We start from the raw sequence: 22357 nt of genomic DNA, 5'->3' as shown, positions 1-22357 counted from the left end.
CTCGCTTCATGTTGATCCTCGGTCTTTCCTCTAAAACAGATTAAAGCAGTTTATGATAAACAACAAAGACAAGGGAAAATCAAACTGAAAATGAGTAACACAAGAATAAAACAAGGGCCAAAATATGCAGGCATAGGGTAGGAAACAAACTTGGATTTCAGAAAGCTTTTTTAAAAAGCTTTTAAATGTTCCCAGTTATGTCAAATTGTAACACGTTAAATCCTGCTAATATATTTGAGAATTAAAGCTCATCTGAGATAATGTCTAAACAATATGCTTGTTTGAATGTTTATTGTTGATGAAGATATCTAGTATTCATGTGCAAACTGGAATCCCAGGCATTTGCTTTCAAAAAAAAGCAGACATTCTGATACTAGAAAAAAATTTTTGGTATTTGATGGACCTTTTTGGCTTCCATTTTGAGGTGGTAACTCAGTTTGCATCAGTGGTTCTCAGCTGGGAATGATTTGCCTCCTGAGGAACATTTGGCAATGTCTGGAAACATTTTTTCTGTCCCTACTAAGGTTGTGAGTGGAGGATTTCAGGCTAGGTGAATGAAGGCCAAGGACATAACTCCATCCTACAAATCACAGAGCAGCACTCTGGACACAAAGATTTATCCAACTGAAATGTCAGTTGTTCTAAAGATGAGAGACCAAGGTCTAAATGAGTCAACAGCAGTTATCACTTGAATATGCCTTCAGAGCACTTCAGATAGTTTATGTGCCATCACTTTTCTGGTTGTGACCCCTGTTGACCTAATACACAATGTCATACTGCATCAACACTAGGAAAGAAGTGAGATTATAAATGGCTTTCGGAAAATAAGGTCCTTGAGTTGAGCGGTTCATAGCACAAGTTCACAGGACTCTTTGGGGTCCAACATATCAAATGTTGGCAAATGAGGATACAGGCATTTAATGCAAAAAAGAAATTCCAAGCAATGAAGGCCACATTGCTTATCACAGCGGGGAAAATGATCATTTAGCTCCCAAGTCATAAGACAGTTCATCCTGGGATTTGAGGTGCTCAGTTCTCTATTTGCTTCTTTTTCCTTCTTGGGAAGGAAGCAGGCCGATTTGATGCTCCTGCTGCCTACCTGATGACTGTGCTTGTAACTGATTTGTGTTCCTCTCCATCAGCTTCCCCTTAGAGTTCTAAACACCCCTTGTTTGTAAGCATGTTCTCTTTTTTCCTTCATTCATAGCACAACTGATACTCATCCTCTTACGTTCTTTAGTCCCACTTTCTGCCAGTCTTAGCGTCTTTCTTTCTACTAGATAAACCCCATCAGTGCATAGGTGTGCTTCAGTAACTCTCATGTTAAAGAAATACCCTTTGCTGTCCACTTCCTCTGCCAGTTCCTCTTCACAGCAATCTTAGACACACTTGCTAGCTTGTATTGTATATATTTTTATTTCTTTACCTCCCATTTACTCGTCAACTAAGACCAGCCTGGCTTCTCTCCACAGTTCCAGTGCAGTTTGTTCTTGTCAAGGTCACCAGTAACCTCCTTGTAAAATGCAGAGAGTTTCCCACTCTTTTCTCCTTTAACTTCTCAGAAGCACTGGACACATCTGGCAGTTTGAACTTCCACAAGCACATTCTCATGGCCCCCTGGCTCTGTGTTCTTCTAAGTCTTCCTTCTGCCTCTCTGACAGCAGCTTCTCCAGATGTCTTTCTGTTTCTTCTCTTCTCTCTCTGACCCTGAGATATTGGAAAGCCCATGGCTTAAGGGCTCTGTCTTCTCTCTTCTGTGGTTTTAGATGTTGTTCACATTGTGATAACTTCCATCTTTATTTATTTAAAAAATTTTTAAAATGTTCATTTTCATTTTATTTAAAAGGCAGACACACATATACACACAGATAGAAACAGAGATAGAGAGATGGAAAGAGAGACAGGAAGATCTTCCACCCATTGGTTTACTTCCCGGATCTCAAGCATAACATATTTCTTCCCACACATCCTCCCCTCCATCCTACCACCATTTTTCAACCCCGTAAATGGAATTATGATCCAGCCAGTTTTTCAGATTCTTAGATCCTTCATATCCTTAACTGAATCAGTCTCCAAATTTAAGCTCTTGGCTCAAATATCACTCCTTTAAAGAGGTGGTTCCTTAAAGATATAATAATCCCTTTGCCATTCCCTAGAGTAGCATCCTATGTGGGTTTTCATTCATAACCCCATAAGCATTTGCAGTTATATATCACATTTACTGTATTTGCTAGTTTCCCTCACTAAGACTGTGCCTGCCATTGAAGAAGAATCTGGCCAGTTTAGTTCACCACTGGGCACCCAGTCACCGGCATCATGTCTGGAAGATAGAAGTATACTTGCAGAATCAAGAAAGGATTAAATGGATAAAGACATAAACAAGCATTTTCCCCCCGACAATAAGCATTAGATACTTTAATGCCACATTACGCTTTCTTTTTTCCTTTTTAACAATTCACTTTATTTATTTGAAAAGCAGAATTCCAGTGAGAGAGAGGGAGACAGATTTTCTATCCATGGGTCACTCCCCAGATAGCTGCAATGGTTGTGGCTATGTCATGCCGAAACCAGGAGCCTGGAACTCCATTGTGATCTCTCACATGGGTGGCAGAGGCCCAAGAACTTGGGCCATTGTCTGCTGTCTCCCCACATGCACTAGCAGGGAGCTGGATTGGAAGTGGAGCAGCCAGGCTCCAATCAGCACTTGGTATTAGGCACTGGGATGCCACTGTCACAGGTGGCAAATTAATTCACTGCACCATAAGATCGGGTCCCAGAGAGTTACATTTTTAAAAAGCTTTGTCTATTTTATTTGAGAGGAAGAGTTACAGAGCAAAAGAGGGAGAGACAGAGAGAGACACTTCCATCTGCTGGTTCACTCCCCAAATGGCTGCAGTGGCTGGAGCTGGACCAGTCTGAAGCTAGGAGCCAGCAGCTTCTTCTGGGCCATCCTCTGCTGGTTTCCCAGGTGCATTAGCAGGGAGCTGGATTGGAAGTAGAGCAGCCATGACTCAAATTGGTGCCCATGCGGGATGCTGCTGACACGGCAGGTGGCAGCTTAACCACTATGCCACAGCACCGGCTCCTATACTTTTTTTTTTTTTTTTTTTGACAGGCAGAGTGGACAGTGAGAGAGAGAGACAGAGAGAAAGGTCTTCCTTTTGCCGTTGGTTCACCCTCCAATGGCCACCGCGGCTGGCACGCTGCGGCCGGCGCACCGCGCTGATCCGAAGGCAGGAGCCAGGTGTTTCTCCTGGTCTCCCATGGGGTGCAGGGCCCAAGGACTTGGGCCATCCTCCACTGCACTCCCTGGCCACAGCAGAGAGCTGACCTGGAAGAGGGGCAACCAGGACAGAATCCGGCGCCCCCACCGGGGCTAGAACCCGGTGTGCCAGTGCCGCAAGGCGGAGGATTAGCCTAGTGAGCTGCGGCGCCAGCCTCCTATACTTTCAATTACATTAAAAGATACTACTTGGGGCCAGCACTGTGGTGCAGTAGGTTAATCCTCTGCCTGCAGTGCGGGCATCCCATATGGGTACCGGTTCTAGTCCTGGCTGCTCCCCTTCTGATCCCGCTCTCTGCTATGGCCTGGGAAAGCAGTTCAAGATGGACCAAGTACTTGGACCCTGTACCCATGTGGAAGACCTGGAAGAAGCTCCTGGCTCCTGGTTCCTGGCTTCGGATTGGTCCAGCTCCGGCCATTGTGGCCATTTGGGAAGTGAACTAGCAGATGGAAGACCTTTCTCTCTGTCTCTCCCTCTCTATCTGTAATACCAGTTCTCAAATAAATAAATAAAATCTTAAAAAAAAAAACACTTAAGTGTTACTTAGGAAAAAAGGAAATAATATTTAATACGTACTCTTGGTTATGGATAAATTGATTAATGAATTAGAAATTACTTAATTTTCTTGTATTCTGATCCATTTATTTGTTTTTTTTTTTTTTATTTTTTAAAAGTTTTATTTATTTGAAAGTCAGAGTTACACAGAGAGGGAAGGAGAGGCAGAGAGAAAGAGAGGTCTTCCATCTGCTGACCTACTCCCCAGTTGACTGCAACGGCCAGAGCTGTGCCAATCCAAAGCCAGGAGCCAGGAATTTCTTCCAGGTTTCCCACGTGGATGTAGGGGCCCAAGGACTTGGGCCATCTTCCACCACTCCCCCAGGCCTTAGCAGAGAGCTGGATCAGAAGAGGAGAAGCCAGGACTCGAACCAGCACCTATATGGGATGCCGGCACTGCAGATGGCGGCCCTAGCCCCTATGCCACAGTGCCGGCCCATGATCCATTTATTTGAAACAGAAATACTAACTAACTACTAACTCTCTTTGCTAGAATTATTTGATAGGCAAAGTTAGATAATTGCTTTTGCATATCCTTGGGATAAAGACATTAGATCCATACAAAGTTATCTGAAATGGAGTGGAGATTATGCACACTGTCCATTTGCATCATCTGACAGCTGCTCTACACTTATGTCTGCACTCTTACTGTTTCTGAGCCAACAAGATGTCATCAGTCGGCATTGTTATTAGTTTTATTTGAAAGAATATCACTGGATAGTGTTTTGTGATGTGGCTGGAATTCTGTCATTCTCTGTAGCCTTAAAGCCTCCTCACGGCTACCCTGTCTTGTGGAAGTGCCATGGGAGGCTGGTGGATGGCACAACACACTAACCCTTGGCCCACGCCTAGGCCAGAGCCAAATTGCCATGCTGGCATCTGGCCAAGGTGCTGAAGGGTAATTGAGGTGAGCAAGGTGGAAAGGAAGTCATTTCTTGGCGAGAACTGAGGAGCAGGGTTTGTAGACCTTGACAGGGTCAGGGATACCTCTGTAAAGAAAGCCTCGGGTTTTAGAATTGCATGTTCAGCCTGAGGTTGCTCATGGACCTTCGTGGGGAGTGTAAACTTCAGTAACTTATGTTTTGTGACAAAAGCAAACAGTAACAAAAAACCCTGAAGGAAGTGATGGCATTGTCTCTTATGTTTTGCAAGCTGGGCATGTTCATTAGTATTAAGGTCTATTACAAAATAACATGAAATGATGGAACCTCAGGGAATACCAATTTCCCTTTGTTTTCTTCTGAAACTTTCTGGGGCAGTCTGTCTCTGTGCATCTAAGCAGCAGTTGTTAAACTTTTGTGATCCTGAAGAAGGCTATGAACCCTTATTCTAGAAGGAAGGCCCTGGACACAAACACTCAAGATTCTATGCTTGGTATCAGGGGTCTTATAGATCTGATTCACTGTAGAGTCCTGCTATGGACTAAATTTTTTTCCCTGCTAAGCTCATACATTGAAGTTCTAACTCCTAATTTAAGTGTATTTGGAGATAAGGCCTATAAGGCTTATAATTAAGGTTAAATGAAGTCATAAGGCTGGGTCTCTAATATAGTAGGGATGATGTCCTTGTAAGTAGAGGAAGGGACACAAGGACTCTCTGTGACATGTGAGAATAAGGTGGCTATCTGTAATCCAGGAAGCTCATGAGCACCAAACAGACCGCTAGGAATAGGGGAAGCATTTGCTCTGAAAAATTCATTTGTCCCCTCCTTCTCCTTCTCAAGGAAGCTTCCAATGTCTACACGAGTGGAATATGGGGGTAAAGACAGCGGGTGCTGCAGTTTGCGGAATAGTTAGTCCAAGCCTGGGAAAGCATCAGCGGAGTCCCAGACCTAGTTGGTTCTGTAGGAGTGAGGATGCGAACAGGTGAATGTCTTTTCTGGAAGAGTTAAAAAGAAAATACAAAGTTTTTCTGGCTAAAGGTAATCTGTGAAACCTTTAGGGTTAAATGTGATAGGAATAAATGAACAGTTAAGGTCAGCGCCAAGACTTCAGAGAACCAGTGGTTGAGGCCAAGACCCATTTTTTTTTTTTTTTTTTTACTTTTAAGATTTCACCCTCTCAAGCTCACCTCTGTCAGCTCTCTTTCATTCACCTTGAGATACACAGAACTGCAGATGCCCAGCATCCAGTAACCATGGATTTAGCTTTTTATTCAAGAAAAAACCCTTGAATTGAATATAAACTTTGATAAGGAGAGATGATCAGGTTGGAACAGTCTTTCCAAGGTTAAAGAGGTAAAGGCCCTTGAAATCAGACCAGCGAGCAGAAATTCTAAGAGCAGATAACTGCCTTGTTTCTCCATATCCAAATGGTAAAAGGGTGGAAACATATCAGAACACCCACTCTTTTAAAAGCAGATGCTTTAATTCAAGGTCAGCCTTCTGCCATGTCCACATTTTACATCCCAGAGGCCAACTCTCACCCCTCAACCCTGTGCATCTGGATTTATAGAAGCTCGTTGTGGTAGAATATTTTTCTTTCTGCTACTAAATCACTGTTTAAACTTGGGCAAATCACTTTACATTTTAGGCCTGTGGGCTATCATGTTAGAAGAAGGCAGTTAACCTGGTAACTCTGAAACGTGGGAATATGCCCTATGTCTCTTGCTACCACAATTTCTTTCTCTATTTGTGCTCCAATGTTTTCCCTGAGTAGACCAAAATCATTGTCAGAAGACTTGAATGAGCCAGATGAGGAAGCCAGGTGTTTGGAGACCCATCCTGCAGCTGCACTGACTGGAAATAACCCTCCTGTGGTTTCTGGTTTCTCTTTTTAGAGTAATAAACAACAACAAAGGAAGAATACCAGCTCAACTTGTATAGTCACTAATTATCAACCTGAGTCATTTTATTAAGTGTTAGAAATTCTTTTGGAAATTGTCCACAGGAAATTATCCTGAAAATCCACCATGGTAAATATCTGTGATTTACATGAACCTGGGTTGGAGAAGTAATGTTTCTCTAGTTGTAGTCAACAAATCCAGAGCAACATAGAGAGTAAATGGTAGGGAGTGAAACTATATACTCACTGTAGTGTGTAGGACCTGAAAATATTTGCCTGTAAGCATGAGTAAGTGTGTGTGTTATTTAGGTAGCCTAATATTCTCTCTTCCTCTTAATTTTTCCAAAAGCTACAAAGTAAAATATGGAGGAGCCAGAAGCATCAAGTCTCAGGTCCCTTGGGAATCTTTTCATTTTTATTTGAAAGGCAGAGAGAGATCTTCCATCCTCTAGTTCACTCCCCAAATATCCACAATAGCCGGGGCAGGGCCAGACTGAAATCACAAGCCTGGAGCTCCATCCAGGTCTTCCACGTGAGTGACAAGGACCCAAGTATTTGAGCTTCACCTGCTGCTTCTAGCACCCACATTATCAGGAAGCTGGATAGGAAGGGGGGTACCTAGGATTTGAGCCAGACACTCTGATGTGGGATAAGGGCATCCCAGAGATTTAAGTGCTATATAAATGCCCACCTACCTTTGGGAATGATTAAACAAATTTTTTGTTGATTATGGGAACTTTTCTATAAAAAATAGAAATCTGAGGAAATTGCAAAGCTTGGAGGTAATCTAGACAGTTTAAGGCTGTTAAAAATGGAAATAAATAATTGACAGATGCTATAGAAATCCTCAAACTCACGTTCTTGATCAGGCAAGAGGTGAAACTCGTCTTGCAATTTGAACCTCCATTTGAGTGAATGCATGTCAGGAGGCTTAGGTGAGCATAGTGGCTATCTTATCCTTCCTGGTCTGACCCACAGACAGTCCCAGGATCTGCACATGCAAGTGTCCTCCTTAGTTTTTTCATCTCTGATGTCTGCAGACACAGCCCAGTGAGTCTGTCAAATGCCAAAGTCTGTTGGACCCAGAAGATACCATAAAGAGTATAATGTATTAAAGATAAGAAAAAATCTGTTTGGTGTCACTTTCCTCTTAAATCTACTGAAAGAGAAGAGGAAAACAGTGGGATGACAAATGGTAGCAACACTTGGTCTCAATTTAGGGAGACGATGGATTAGAATAGGGACTGCCAACAGCTAAGATGCAGTTGCTACTCAGCTCCACCCCAATGTTGCCTCCTGGAGATGTAGCCCTAAAACTGGCAGATCTCTTTTTTCCACAAGAATCTCTGAAACTGGATTCTTAAAGTGAAATTTCAGCTTTGTACATTTTTGCAACTAATTCAGTGTTTTTCAAACTTTGTGAGAGCCGAACCTATGTGAATCTAACAGAAAATCTATCTATGGGCTTGAACTGTACGACAGGTTATCATTTCATAGCCTGGCAATCTGGGTGAGGTAAAATGTATTAGCTTGCACCATTTTCAATTTGGAGAAAACCTAAAGACTTGTGGTTTATGATTTGTATGTCATTAAATAGTCTTTGTTCGGTAAAAATGTAAAAAGATAAATACATGTGAGAGCAATGATTATACTGTTTGAACAGGCACTGTAGCATCAGAGCCAGAGTTCTTTGATTATGTAGAAAGTGCAATTTTCTTTTAGGACTGCACAAACACATATATATGAGATTTTGCTAATGTCAAGTGCATGGTCTTTGGACAGTCATCTTGCTATGAATATGTCCTCAACAAGAAATTCATTGAAATTCAGATAGAGCCTACATAATATCAAAGATGTGGAGATTTGGGATATATCTAGATGATGTGAATATTCCCTCCCCCTTTATTTTAAAGATTTTTAAAAATTTATTTGAAAGGCAGAGTTACAGAGAGGCAGAGGCAGAAAGAGAAGGGAGGTTTCCATCTGATTCACTCTCCAATGGCCAGAGCTGGGACAATCCCAAGCCAGGAACCAGGAGCTTCTTCTGGGTCTCCCACATGGGTGCAGGGGCCCAAGCGCTTGGACTATCCTACACTGCTTTACTAGGCGCACCAGTAGGGAGCTGAATTGGAAATGGAGCAGCTGGGACCAAACCGGAGCCCACATGGGATGTTAGCACTGCTGGCGGCGGCTGTACCAGCTACGCCATAGCACTGGCCCCATAAGGATTTTCTAGTTTTTTTTTTTTTTTTTAATAGATGTTTAACACTTTGTATACAGCATATTATAAATAAAGGCTCCCTTATCCAAAAGCAAAATTCAATTTTGGAAAGGTAACTACAATACTTGAAAACAAAACCACACTTTTACAAAATCTGGACTCTCTTCACATTGAAGGTCATATGTTTTGGATCCTTGAGTTTCATGTGTAATAAAGCTTCAGATATTTCAGTGTATTTTTCCTAGTCATTGATTTTTAAGGGGAGCTTTTTGTTTTTTTCTCCCTAGCCAAGCATGTGGCAATAAGTTAATGAGGACTTTAACACATTGCCATCTGCATTTTTCTGTCTTAATAATGCAATAAATAATTTGTATTGCATTTAGTAGTGAGGAAGTATGTTTTTACCTAAATGCTTAGTGAATATTCTTTTTTTTTTTTTTGTGATTAGTTGGTAAAGAATGCTAAGGTAGTTGCATAAATAAATATATAATCTGTTTTCTGGACTAGAAATCAGAAACCAGAGTTGAAGGGAAGCCATAGGAAATCAGATAGTATGGCAAGGTAAAGATTGGCAAGGCTCTAAAATTGTGTGAATTTGCAGACTCATGAAATCTCCACAAATTACCACAGAAGCTATGAGGGTCTCATTCTAATTTTAGTTCCCAGCTTGGTTTCACTTATTATTTCAACTGTTCAATAACTTTATTGTGACCTGTAGATCCATTAGCAAGACTTTTGGTGGAAACGTTGTTGTATAATATCAGCTCCCCCACACTGACCTAAGAATGTGAATAACCTAACATGCATTTACTTCCATTCCAATGAAGAAGGAATACAATGTCAAAACCTCGGTCTCGTTTACAACTCATGGGTCCACATGAGATGTTTCTGACATTTCCATGTGTATCTACTGAAATCTCCTGGTCTTGAACCTCTTTTGGGACAGATACATGTTTTATATACTCTTGAATACTTATCAGCATGATGTATTCCTTTAAAAAACAAGATTGTAACTAAACAAAAATATTGAATAGATTGAGTTGTATGTTTGAGATAGTTAGTTTTAACCTAAAAAAATAACGAGTACTGCAGAGTAAGAAGTGGATTACATAAAAGGATTCTGGGAAAAAGAAAAGAAGTGGATTATAGAACTTTCATTCAAGAAAACGGGAGACTATGTCCAAGTGTGTGCTTTAAACTAATTGTCATTTCAGCAGTCAAATTTCTGTTCTATGCTTCCCTTCCCCACTGCCTCCTTCCCTCCTACTATTTCCCTTCTTCTCTGCTTCTCTTCATCCCTCCATCCCTCCTTTCTTTTATTCTCTTGTAAACTGGATATTTGTAGGTATAAAACATGTAAATTATGGATTTGAGAAAAATGACAGAATAAGAATAATTTTATCTCTTGAGTGGAGGGCACTTTTGGGTCACTTACTAGAAAATAATAGTAGCGAACACTCATTGAAAACATACTACGTGCCAGTTAATAAGCATTTTACCTGTTATTAACATTTAATTCTAACAACCCTACCACATAGATTCAGTTATTTTTCTATTATATAAAGATACAGAATCACAGTAAAATAACTTTCCCAAGGCCATCCACCAAAATGTTTTAGAGTTAAATTCAGTCCCAACAGTCTAGCTCTAGAGTCCAGGCTCCTAGTCATTTAGCAGCATGAAATAAAAATCTCGGTAAAAAATAAGTGAGCTGTGTAAAATGCACACAGAGGAGGGGCTACATTGAACCGCACTCCCTGGACTTTCAAAGATGCTTTAGTGCTGGTGCTCAGAAGATGGGCATCCTTTATTCCTGGTTTTGAGGCTTCAGCATCCTGCAAACATCTCTGCTTCTCCCTCTCTGCATTGTTTTTCAGGGTCGCTTTCTGTTGTTGTGACATATTCTCCACCTCTCCTCCACTCAGTGAATCACAGCTTGTTTTTCTTTCTCTTCTGACGCTTTCATAATGCCCTAGATCACAGCTTCTGTGTGCCCTCTCTCTCCATCCCAAGACCTCTACACTCACAATCTGTGTGCTGGAGTGCCTGGTTCAAGTCTTGGCTTCTTCATGCTTACAATCTAGCTTCTTGTGAATGCTTTTGGTGGGCAGCAAGTACTTGGGTTTCTTCCACCCACAGAGGAGACCTGGATGAAGTTCCTTCTGGTGTTGGCCTGGTTTAATCCTGGCTGCTGAAGGCATTTGGAGAGTGAACCAGCAGATGGAAAAATCTCTCTCTCTGTCTTGTTCTTCCTCTTTCTCTCTGCACTCTGCTTTTCAAATAAGTAAATCTTTAAAAATAAGATGCATTAAAAAAAAGATCATGTTGGAAGAATAAGATTGCATAGAAAGATAATTATATAAAGATATTAGAAACACTTCTGAGCTGCAGGCTAGAAAAATACACCATCTTCCAAAAAACTGCTGGGGAGATTGATAGGCATGTTTTGTACCATAAACCATGGATTCCTATGAAAAGTCAATACACTGAGTGCCAAAGTCTGCCTGGAAGAGTCGTGAGGGAGGAGAAGAATTCCTGAAGAGTGAGCATGCGATTGTCAAGCATGCTGAGGGAGCAAGGACATTGTTAAAAAAAGAAAAAATGGGTAGAGGCAAAGAGAAAAGCAATGGTGTGAAGCATGGGGATGGTGAAAACGAAGTTCCAATTTACAGCAATGTAGCATGTGGTGGAATAAAGTGGAGGTGAGTAAAGAATGAGCATACAGGTGGACAGGTGTGAAGGGCCACCCCTAAAAGGCTTTGTGTGCCATGGAAAGGACTTTAGATATATATGAAACAATAGGGAATGGCAGAAGAATTTTTGAATGGAGGAGTTCTATGATCAATCTGATCATTCAGAAAGGTTGATTTGACCTTGGTAGAGGGAAGAGGTAGACAGAAAGTGAGAGCCTAGAGGCCTGATAGATAAGCCATTGAAGTGGCCTTGGGCAAAGGTCCTGGCCCTTGAGCCCAGAAGTGGCAGTGGAGATGAAGAAGAGTGGAAATGTGAGAAAAAATCTGCAAGGCAAATTGTCAGGCCTGGGTATTGATGGATGGAGAAGAGGGTGCTAGAGTAATTAGGGCAAGTCCCATGTTTGTAGCCTGCAATATTGCCATGTAGGTTGAGCCAAAGGTCTAGGAAAGACATAGAAGATAAAGCAGTTAAAGAAAGTGAAGAAAATATAGTCTCATTTAAACAACTTTCATTGAGATATAATTTATATTCCACTGGAATATACCCCCTTTTAAAGTGTGATATGCAGTCATTTTTAGTATATTTACAAGGTTATTCAACCACGACCAGCATCAAATTACAGAATATTTCCATTATCCCAAGAAGAAAGTCTGACACTATAACCGTTCACCATTCCTGCTTTCCCTGAGCCCCTGGAAACCATTAATCTACTTTTTGTCTCTCTCTTTCTTGTATTTTTCCTGTAAATGAAGTCAAATAATATATGACTTGTTTGAGGCTTCTTTCACTTAGTGTTAACGTTTTCAAGGTTCATTCATGTTGTGCCATGAATCAGGACCTCACTCCTTCTCGTGGCTGAATAGTAATATTCCGTTTTAAGGAAAAACTCATTTTTTTTATCCATTCATCGGTTCAGGGGCATTTGTTTTGTTTCTGCCTTGGGGTCATTATACATATTACTGCTATGAATGTTTATGTACAAATTGTTTTGTATGTGCATGTATTTTCAGTTATCTTGGGTATATTCCTAGGAATGAATTTGCTAGATCATATAGTAACTCTATGTTTAAGATTTTGAGGCAATTCTGAAAGTTCTCCCAAGTGACAATCATTTTATGTTCCCACTATCTATGTATGAGAGTAAGATGTGAAAACTTACCCAAAAGTTCAATAAAACTTGCCCGAGGGTCCATCATAGTAGGTAGCAGCTGCAATGCAACCCCAGCTCCGAATCCCACATCTTTCCTCTAAAACATGCAACTTAGCTCTGCTTGGTTTGCATCATTAACCTAGAGGTGGAATTAAAGCCAGGGCAGTGGAAGAGTTTGCAACGGAGAGTTTGTAAGATGAGATTAAAGGCCAACGGCAAGGACTTGAGAACCCCTGGCTATTTAGAAGCCAGCAATAGGAAGAGAGGAGTCTACATGTGATACGGAGAAGGTGTGACCAGAGGCACAGGGGGAAAAACATCCAACATGAGGCTTGAGCCAGAGTGTAATAAGTGCTTATTGGATGCAGTGTGTTTTGCAAGAGTAGTTTGGGTGAAGTGTGGGAGCAGGGAGTGGAGAGAAATTGGACAGAGCTGGATTTGGGTGGTCTGAAGAGAGAATGGAGTAGAGCCAGCAAATTCTACTTGACCATGAAGGATGGGTGAGATCAAACAGGTGGTAGGTTTTGTTAGTTTGGTTTTGGTTTTGGTGAGGAGAAACACTTCATGTTTATTTACAACAAAGGAAAGATTAAGAGAGTTAAAAGCTAGAGAGAAGTAATAAGTGATAGGTCACAAACCCTAGGCAGCTCCATCAAGCCACTGGCGAAGAGCAGGCTGAGACGATCTCTTCCATGCAGAGAGAAGAGAGCATGGTGCTGTTACTGAGGAGGCACAGACGCAGTCACCTGGCAGGACAAGGGAGGTGGGTTCACTCTGGCTCCTGCTCATTTGTGTCAATCTGCTCACATTTCAGGAAGTTACAATTCCTTATTTCCTCCTCATCTTTTATAACCTTCCAACAAAATCCCTATTTCTATTCCTTGGTCTCCCCTAACTCTTTAATGATTACTTTGTGAAAAAAAAAAAAAAAGCTATCTTCTTTTCCCTCTACATTCCTTTCTCCTTCTCTGTCTCTGTAGATCTACTGGAGTCAAAAATACCCACAAGATGTTGCTCGCTAGGAGTTGCACAATTCCTGAAGGCTAATTTGGCATGCTCATGAGCCAGCCTCTAAAATTCATGAGAATGCCCAAGTTCCTCTCAGCATTTGTTTCCCATATGCAAATCCTCTATTTTTCTATTTATGACATTGTTCTAATGGGGAAGTCGATTCTAAATTCCAAATAACTACATTACAAATGTAGCTAGAACATTTCACAATTTTAGGACTTCCTCTTTTCTTCTCATTGTGATTTATGTTCTTAAAATCTCTTTCAAGTTATGAATTTTTGTTCTGATGAAGAGGGCAGAATGATATTAGTTCTCTCATATGAAGAGATGATGAAATGGGACCTAAGATCCTATAGGGAATTTTGAACCCCTTATATTTTCTTTTTTGTAGCTATGGACTATGATTGCAGAGGTAAAGTAGAATTAGTTAAGGTGTGAGAGGGGAGGAAGAAAGGTCATTGCTTCTTGAGATTTGTTTTCCTTTTAGAGGAAGAAACATGTGCTGTGGGGGAAATATCTGAAATAAAAGAGAATGACAAAGCCATTCAGTGGAGATTTCTAATTATGGGCTTCAAGCTGTGTAAATTTAATTGGGAACACAGAAATAATTCTAAAAACATATTTTTTGTTCTCCTACTTTACTTTTAATTGGTTCCAATAAAAAGTCTAGCTCCAAATCCCTGCTTCAGAAGTAATTTCAAACTGAGACATTCCCATCCCATAAAAGAGTGCTGTTAACACATGGGGTTCTAAATAAGAACAGAATGTTTTCAGTTAGATGATAACATGGTATGGTTTCTCTTAGAAAAGAGAAGTTTCTACTATATCTTCAAGTGTGTCTGTGTCTATATATTCAAAATTAGTGTCAAAGTGATATAAGAAATTTATCTTTTAATCATTGTCAGTGGTGAAATTGGATAATGTAATCAATATAAGCAATACCGCAGTGTTGTGTAGCCCCTGTGCTTTTCATAATGCTTTCACTTCAGCTGGCGCCGCGGCTCACTAGGCTAATCCTCCGCCTAGCAGCGCCGGCACACCGGGTTCTAGCCCCGGTCGGGGTGCTGGATTCTGTCCCGGTTGTCCCTCTTCAGGCCAGCTCTCTGCTGTGGCCCGGGAGTGCAGTGGAGGATGGCCCAAGTGCTTGAGCCCTGCACCCCATGGGAGACCAGGAGAAGCACCTGGCTCCTGCCTTCGGATCAGTGCAGTGTGCCGGCCGCGGCGGCCATTGGAGGGTGAACCAGCGGCAAAGGAAGACCTTTCTCTCTGTCTCTCTCTCTCTTACTGTCCACTCTGCCTGTAAAAAAAAAAAAAATAATAATAATGCTTTCACTTATTTTCGCCTTTATAAAAAACCACAGCGATTCAGAACTCAGTGCAACCCTCCTGACCCCAATTATTCTCCTGTGCCATCTGCTCTTGTTCTAAATATTGTTGTCTTAGTTGTGTTCTTATCCCTTTGTCATGTGTTGATGCATTTCTGGATAACAGGCTGCTCACATCTATCCCATACCCTATTCTGGAATCATGTGCAGATGTTACCAACCAGCTGGCTGTCTGATGCCATTGAATTTAGCCTGTATTATAAAACTTAATACCCTTGGTTATCTCCTCTCTCAGGAAGTCTTCCTGGATTTTATTCAGTTGCAGGCAGCATTTGGCCTGTGCTACCGTAATATGCTGGCCATCTGTCTTTCTCACTGGACTTAATGGGCTCACTGATTTATAATACTGGTTTATAAGCTGTCTCCTGCACAGGGCTGTGAACCCTTTGAGAAAGGGATCTTTACATTCCCAACCATTGTTTACTGTATGATAGATAATAAACATGGGCATTTTTGCCAAACCAAACTAATGCCTTTCCTTGGGACCGTGGAGTTGTGTTTGAAGGCCATCTTTCATTGTGTCATTGGACACTTGAAGCCGAGTACACAGGTACCAGTGCCACAAACTGAACTAAAGTCAATAACCAACCCACATCTCATCTCAGGAGACTTCACTTGCATTTTTTTCCTAACAAGTTACAATATTTGGCTGCAGTGTTATTTACTGCTGGATTGCTAGGGAAACGTTTGGCCTCCAAGAGTTTGGGTAAAAACCTTAGCAAAGTGATGGACATGGAGAGCACTCAACAACTCTCCTTTTCCTCTTCCTTCTTCCCTTCCTCTTCACCCTTCTTGTCTTCCTCTTACCCCTCCACCACCACCACCACCACCAGCATCATCAAATTCACCTGAAGTAAGTGGAACAACCAAAGTAGTAGGGAAATGTGATTTTATTTCAGTGGATTGAGGCTAGATCCATTCAGAACATAGGCACACAGATAGGATTCTTGTAGGTATAATATAAGTATTTCCAAGAGAAGAGAACATTAATCTTTAAAAAAAATTTTTCCATTAGGGCTGGCATTGTGATGTGGTAGGTAAAACCATCACCTGCGATGCCCACATTCCACGTGGATGCCAGTTCCTGTCTTGGTTGCTCCACTTCCTGGTTCCCTGCTAATGTGCCTGGGATAGCAGCAGCAGATGACCCAAGTACCTGGGTCCCTGCATCAATGTTGGAGACTCAGAAGAAGCTCCTGGCTCCTGACTTCAGCCTGGCCCAGCCCTGGCCATTGTGACCATTTGGGGAGTGAACCACAGAATGGAAGATCTCTCTCTCTCTCTCCCTCTCTCTCTCTTTTTCTCTCTATGTATCTTCCTCTCTCTGTAACACTTTCAAATAAATAAATCTTTCTAAAAAATATCATTTCCCCAACTCTAAAATTTTAACTTCTGAGGTATAATTTTTCTAGTTCTAGGCCTCATTTGGGGATATTATACAATTTGCACACTGGAGTGCCATGGTAAGTTGTAACCTTTCATTGTGGTGGAACCTGTCCATCTGGGAACCATCTGACTGCAGGTGTCTCGTATGTGTGTATATTCCTTCTTTTCCATGTTCAGCTCCAGCCAAATGCTAGCAAAATCTTCCCTTGTTTGGGCTCCAGAATTTCATGCTATTTATTACTAGAGATTCAAGACTCTCATTTCTCATTCAACTTATGCCAGGTAGATGGCTTTAAATATGTTAGTTTGTTTGCCAATGTTAAATACTAGTAACCAAGAAAAAATAAATAAAATGTAGCTAAACCTAGTTACTTGATTGTTGCCACAATAAAAAAAAAAAAAAAAAAAAAGCAATGAGGCATTGTGAGCTCTGAGCTGGTTGGTACTTGGTACCAGGGATTCCCTGCTTGCCAAACTTGCCATAATAATGAAGGTTATTCATTTTCAGACAAGAAGGCCAGTGATAGAATGCTTAGGAGCTAAGCACAGGGAATAGTAAACACTTGTTCTAGACAATGCCTAGAAATTGATTTCTAATAGGCAAACCTTAACATCAGTCAATATTTGATGAGTAATGGAAAAATATATATATATTTTTAGAGGCTGACTTGGCTTTGCAACTTAACTAGTAACATGGTGTTGGACAAGTAATTTAATCTCCATATATCTGAATTTCTTAATCTATGAAATAGGGGATAGTAACACCTTTCAGGGTGTTATGAGATTAAATATAATATAATTTTTTTAACCTTGTATCTATGACATTCATTGCCACCTACAGGTGGTAATTTTAGATGCTATTTTCTAAAATCCAGGGCACTGTTGATTATCAGTGCCTCCTAATTTAGTAAAAGCTCTTTGCATAGAAAATAAAAAATAAACACAACAAAAAATTTTAAAACTCAGGAAAATGTCATTACTTCATTAAATAAACACATACAAGGCAAACATGACAAAAACATTACTTTTAGAATTGAAAAGTAGAGTATGATCCATGACCATACCCTACTGCCATTGATAAGTAACTTTGGATTTATTGCTCTATTTCTCTATAAAGAACCCCCTAAATGTGGAGTTCTTTATTCTTCGTGTCACTAGTTCTGGCCCATTGACATTGATTTAACCTCTGAGCCTTTTTTTTTTTTTTTTTTTTTTTTTATGTTGATGCTATTCTAGTAGGTTTGTGATAGAACCAACGTTGACAGTGAGATTTTGGTGGGGCTCCTTAAAAAGAACAATGGAAATAGAGTAAAGAACTGAGGGATGAGTTGAAAAAATTGAGAAAGGAAGTCAAAATAAAAGCATGACCAATGCACATTATATACATAATACCAAATATAAAGGATGAACTGGGAAAACCAGTCATGCCATCTGGTGACTTAAAACCTTTTGAAGGCTATGGGTAGTGAGGGTACTAGAGAGTGTGAGCTATGGGGATGAGACAGAGAAAGCCTAGCTGGGGGAGTAGAGATCCCAGGGAAGGTAGCTAAGATTGTGGTTGCTGGAATGAAATATCCTGGATCAAGTGCAAGGGTGGGAGAGAAATGACTTCGTTGTTATTTTATTTCCAATAGTGTCTCAACTTCATTCTTATCACATCAAGCAAAGCTATGGGAAATGGGAACTGAGATTTGTGCTCTAATGAGGAAACCACCAAGCAAATGCTGGTCTCACTTCAGTGCTGGGGCGCCTGCTTTTATGGAGATTGTGACTAGACCATAACAGAAAGCTGGAATTGCTCCACCAATATGGAGGAGACTTGCCATATAAGTTTTCCCAGAAACATTAGCCAACTAATTTCAGAAATGAAGCAGAAGGAACCAGGAACACTGAACTCCCTCTCGAAACAAATCCCAGAAGAGAAACATCAGCCTCCACTCTTGACAGAAATAATCCCTATACTTCTGGCTTCTTTTTTGTGTTCTTCACAATGTCTCTTGAAAATGTTCTTGGGGGCTGGCGCCGTGGCACAGTAGGTTAATCCTCTGCCTGTGGTGCCGGATCCCATATGAGCGCCGGTTCTAGTTCCGGCTGCTCCACTTCCAGTCCAGCTCTCTGCTATGGCCTGGGAAAGCAGTAGAAGATGGCCCAAGTCCTTGGACCCCTGCAACCACGTGGGAGACCAGGAAAAAGCACCTGGCTCCTGACTTCGGATTGGCACAGTTCTGGGCGTTGTGGCCATTTGGAGAGTGAACCAATGGAGGGAAGACCTTTCTGTCTGTCTCTCCTTCTCACTGTAACTCTAACTCTCAAATAAAATAAAAATAAATAAAAAATAAAAAGAAAATGTTCTCTTCTTGCAAACCTCAAAAGGTATCTAACATACCTCCCAGCATATGACCTTATCTCCTTTTGAGAGTAAATTTAAGTCACCAGACAGTAACTTCTTTGAGTTCTTGCCACTAAAATGACAAACCTTTCTATTCTCATTTTCCCCTTCATGCTATTGCTTTGATGGGGGTGACCCTCTACTTTATCCAAGGCTAACCCCTCCACCCATACATAGGTCCATCATTTCTGTTTTACTCAAGGATCTTGTTAGATGGATTAACTTCTCACTTTCCTATATTATCAGTTTACCTCACTAACTCTTAGCACATAAACATGCTTAGATCTCAAAGCAGAATGAGTGTCCAGAAGTTAACTCAGAATCTCTTTTTGGATATCTCAGACAATTTTAACTCATCATGGTCAAAAGTGAACTCGTCATTTGCCTCCCCGTTCCAAACCCTCCCCCCTCCCAGGAACTTGCAACTCCTTCTACATTGCTCAATTTCTCTATCTTGGAGAATGATACCATAACCAAATATCTAGCTAGAAATCTGGGAATTACTTTTGGATCTGCTCATTCCCCACAGCTAACAGATCAACAAACCTTGCTGGATTTATCTTCAAAGTACATTCTGTAACCAACCACTTCTCTCCATCTCTCTATCTGCATTGCTGGAGGTGTCAACCACATGCTGGTTTAGATAACCACTACCTCTTGCCTGGGTAGTTATAATAGACTACTAACAGGTTTCCTCATCCTAACTGTAGGTGTTTACTACAATCTTTTCTCAATATGCAGCTGGAGGAATCTTAAAAATCCAGAAATGGTCATGTCACTCTCCCCACCTTTAAAATAGTGGTTTCCCATTGCCATGCTCCTTAATAGTTTATAATGCTATTTATGAGCTATTGCTGTTGGTTTTTTAGTCTCATCTCTTCCCACATTCATTACTTCATTTATTCTAAATGTATTTCAGTTTCTCTTATTGCCATCTCTTCATCCATTGTTGGTGTAGCTACAATTCTTAAAGCTCATAGACTATCTTAGTGTCCCCACTCACCTTTTCTGAACTTCATAGGATGTTTTATTATAATTGTCTTTGTGAAAAATTGTTTGTTAGAACTTAGAAAACTGAACAACAAAAAACCAGCCAATCCAGTTAAGAAATGAGCAAAGGACCTCAATGGACAGTTCTCAAAAGAAGAAATACAAATGGCCAACACATAAATGAAAACATGCTGAACATCAGTAGCCACCAGGGAGATGCAAATAAAAACCACAGTAAGATCACATCACTTCACCCATGTCAAAAGGGCTAAAATCTAAAACGCAAAGAGTAACAAATGCTGGTAAGGATGTGGAGAAAGGGGAACACTTATATACTGTTGGTGGGAATGCAAATTAGTGCAGCCACTGTGAGAAACAGTACGGAGATTTCCTTAAAAATTAGAAATAGACTTGCCACATGATCCAGCAGTCCCACTACTGGGTAGATACCCAACAGACATGAACATATTGTATCAAAGAGATACCTGGCTCCTGGCTTTGGCCTGGCCAAGCCCCAGCTGTTGCGGCCATTTGAGGAGTGAACCAGCACATTGAAGATCTCTGTCTCTCCCTCTCTCCCTCTCTTCCTCTTCCGCTGTAGCTCTGCCTTTGAAATAAATAAATAAATAAATCTTTTTTTTTTTAAAAGATACTATCTGCCATTAGAGGGGAAGTTTCTTCATGTATTTTTGTTTTTCCTTGAAAAAGAGATCATGCTACAGGTAAGAAAGACAATCTTTGGAAGTTCTAATGAGGTCAGCATCATTAAAAAATGAATTATTTTTACTAGATATTTACTAGACTCTTTACTGGATAAAATATTTCACCTTATAGATCCTACAATCCTAAATCCAGGAGGAAACTTGTCTGTCATTTTGGCATATTTCCTGGATACCATGTGGCAATTTCATCCGCAACATCTAATTTTGGCTTGAGAACTTTCAGGAATAGTTGTGCATTGTTGATCAGGCCGCAGGACCTACTGATGGATGCTCTAATGTCACAATATTTTTTCTTTGCTTTCCTTTCCCTTTCTCTAAACAAACATTTCTCTTCCTGTTACTTTTACAAATTGGCCCTCCCCTTCAATTTAAGTCCTCTAAAATAAGTCTTTAAGTATGTGAAGGGAACAGGAGACACCTAAATATTTAAATATTTGCCTAAGGGAGACACCTTCGCTGAGCTGCCAGTGTTTTGCAGGCTCCGTGGTGGGTGCACTTTATGTGAGCTCACTCATTCAGCAAACCCTCTGGTAAAGAAAGCAGCGTTAATAACACCGGGCTCTGAAGTAAATAAGACTTTCCCAATTTGATTACTTAATGTTGAAGCCCAATTTTTGAAAACTTGAAAGGTTTGGTCGGAGTCAAAAGCTTGAGATGCTAATTTTTAATTTGTTTATGAATAAATGCATGAAAATGTCTCTCCTTTACTATTTCTAAGATTGAGAAAGCTTTTAACTTCTTAGGTAACCTCAGAAGGATTTATTTTTTGGAAAACAGAGGCTTTACAAGTCATGTTAATGAAAGTCCTCACTGCATGAGCATATCATGGCCTTTGAAATCACACCCAACAACAATTCTGTTGCCCTTTAAAATGAGAACTTCTCTCTCAGAAATAGGTCAAACTGTCAACACTACAGCAAGTCCTAAGCTCCTGGGAGACTAAGCAACCTGAACTAAGATAACATTAACATTCATGTCGAGACCTTTGGAAGTGACTTAAGGGCAGTTTGATGGTTTCCCACAACAAACTGTTTTAAGGATTTACCAACATTCCAAAGTCAGTGTTTGGAAATTCTTAATGAGTAATCCACATTTAAATATATTTGGACTAAGATAATATTTTACACTATGTGTACAAAACTATGGGCACATTTGTAGGTTTTTAATATGCTAATTAAAAAAATCTACTAGACTAAAAAAATCATGTGACCAAATACTTATTTTGAATAACATTTTCCATTTTTAATTGGTTTTGTGAGTGAAGTTGGACAAATCTTGAGGACCACCGAAAATTCAAGGTTTTTGGAAATGCTTTAACACAATGTGGATTTTTTGGGATTTCCATGATTTAACTTGAAATTTCTTTTGGTTCTTTTGTCAGATTCTCCAAACATCATTTAAGTTCAGCAAACAAGTTCTGCAAACTGCTTCCTCAATGCATTTTCCAATGATGATAACTTCTGTTAAAATTATTTCAGAGCTAGAAATCTGTGTGAAAACAATAGGTGAGTATTTCTTTAAACTGTTGCAGGTTATATAAGAACTGCTCCATGACTCCCAAGTAAATATACAAAGAGAAATGAAAAAAACCCTACCATGATATTAACAAGTTTATCTTTGGATGACAAGATTATGGGTGACCCCCCCCCCCCTTTTCCTTTTTCCTTGGTGTTCTATTTTAAATCACAAATGTGTATTGGTTTTACAATATCAAAGGTTTATTTTTGAAAAGTCAGCTGTAGACACAACAATGTCCATGCATCTGAAATGAGATCTCAGGTGAATGT

The 22357-nt window shown here is 40.4% G+C and overlaps 1 protein-coding gene and 1 long non-coding RNA gene across 12 annotated transcripts in view; one reads left to right on the top strand and one right to left on the bottom strand.

Annotated features, from left to right (window-relative positions):
• LOC127490340 (uncharacterized) overlaps positions 1-12819 on the bottom strand; it is a 37941-nt gene extending 25122 nt beyond the window's left edge. Inside the window, exons 1-2 of one of the 2 annotated variants that reach the window (XR_011386941.1) lie at positions 12697-12819; positions 494-11133 (exon numbers count right to left, since the gene is read on the bottom strand). This is a non-coding gene — a long non-coding RNA (uncharacterized lncRNA). Of the gene's footprint in view, positions 1-493; positions 11134-12696 lie in introns of those variants that run through there. The other variant, XR_007918296.2, reaches the window with a different exon arrangement.
• The window catches only part of RASGRP3 (RAS guanyl releasing protein 3), a 136826-nt gene that overhangs the window by 55473 nt on the left and 58996 nt on the right, over positions 1-22357 (top strand). For all 10 annotated transcript variants that reach the window (XM_070069714.1, XM_008254554.4, XM_070069713.1 and 7 more), the window contains one exon: positions 21952-22075. The gene's annotated coding sequence lies outside the window, so the exon portion shown is untranslated. The remainder of the gene's footprint in view (positions 1-21951; positions 22076-22357) is intronic.

The sequence above is a fragment of the Oryctolagus cuniculus genome, chromosome 2, assembly GCF_964237555.1.
Source record: "Oryctolagus cuniculus chromosome 2, mOryCun1.1, whole genome shotgun sequence".
In the NCBI taxonomy this organism is placed as follows: Eukaryota; Metazoa; Chordata; class Mammalia; order Lagomorpha; family Leporidae; genus Oryctolagus; species Oryctolagus cuniculus.
This window is presented reverse-complemented; position numbering and strand designations above follow the sequence as displayed.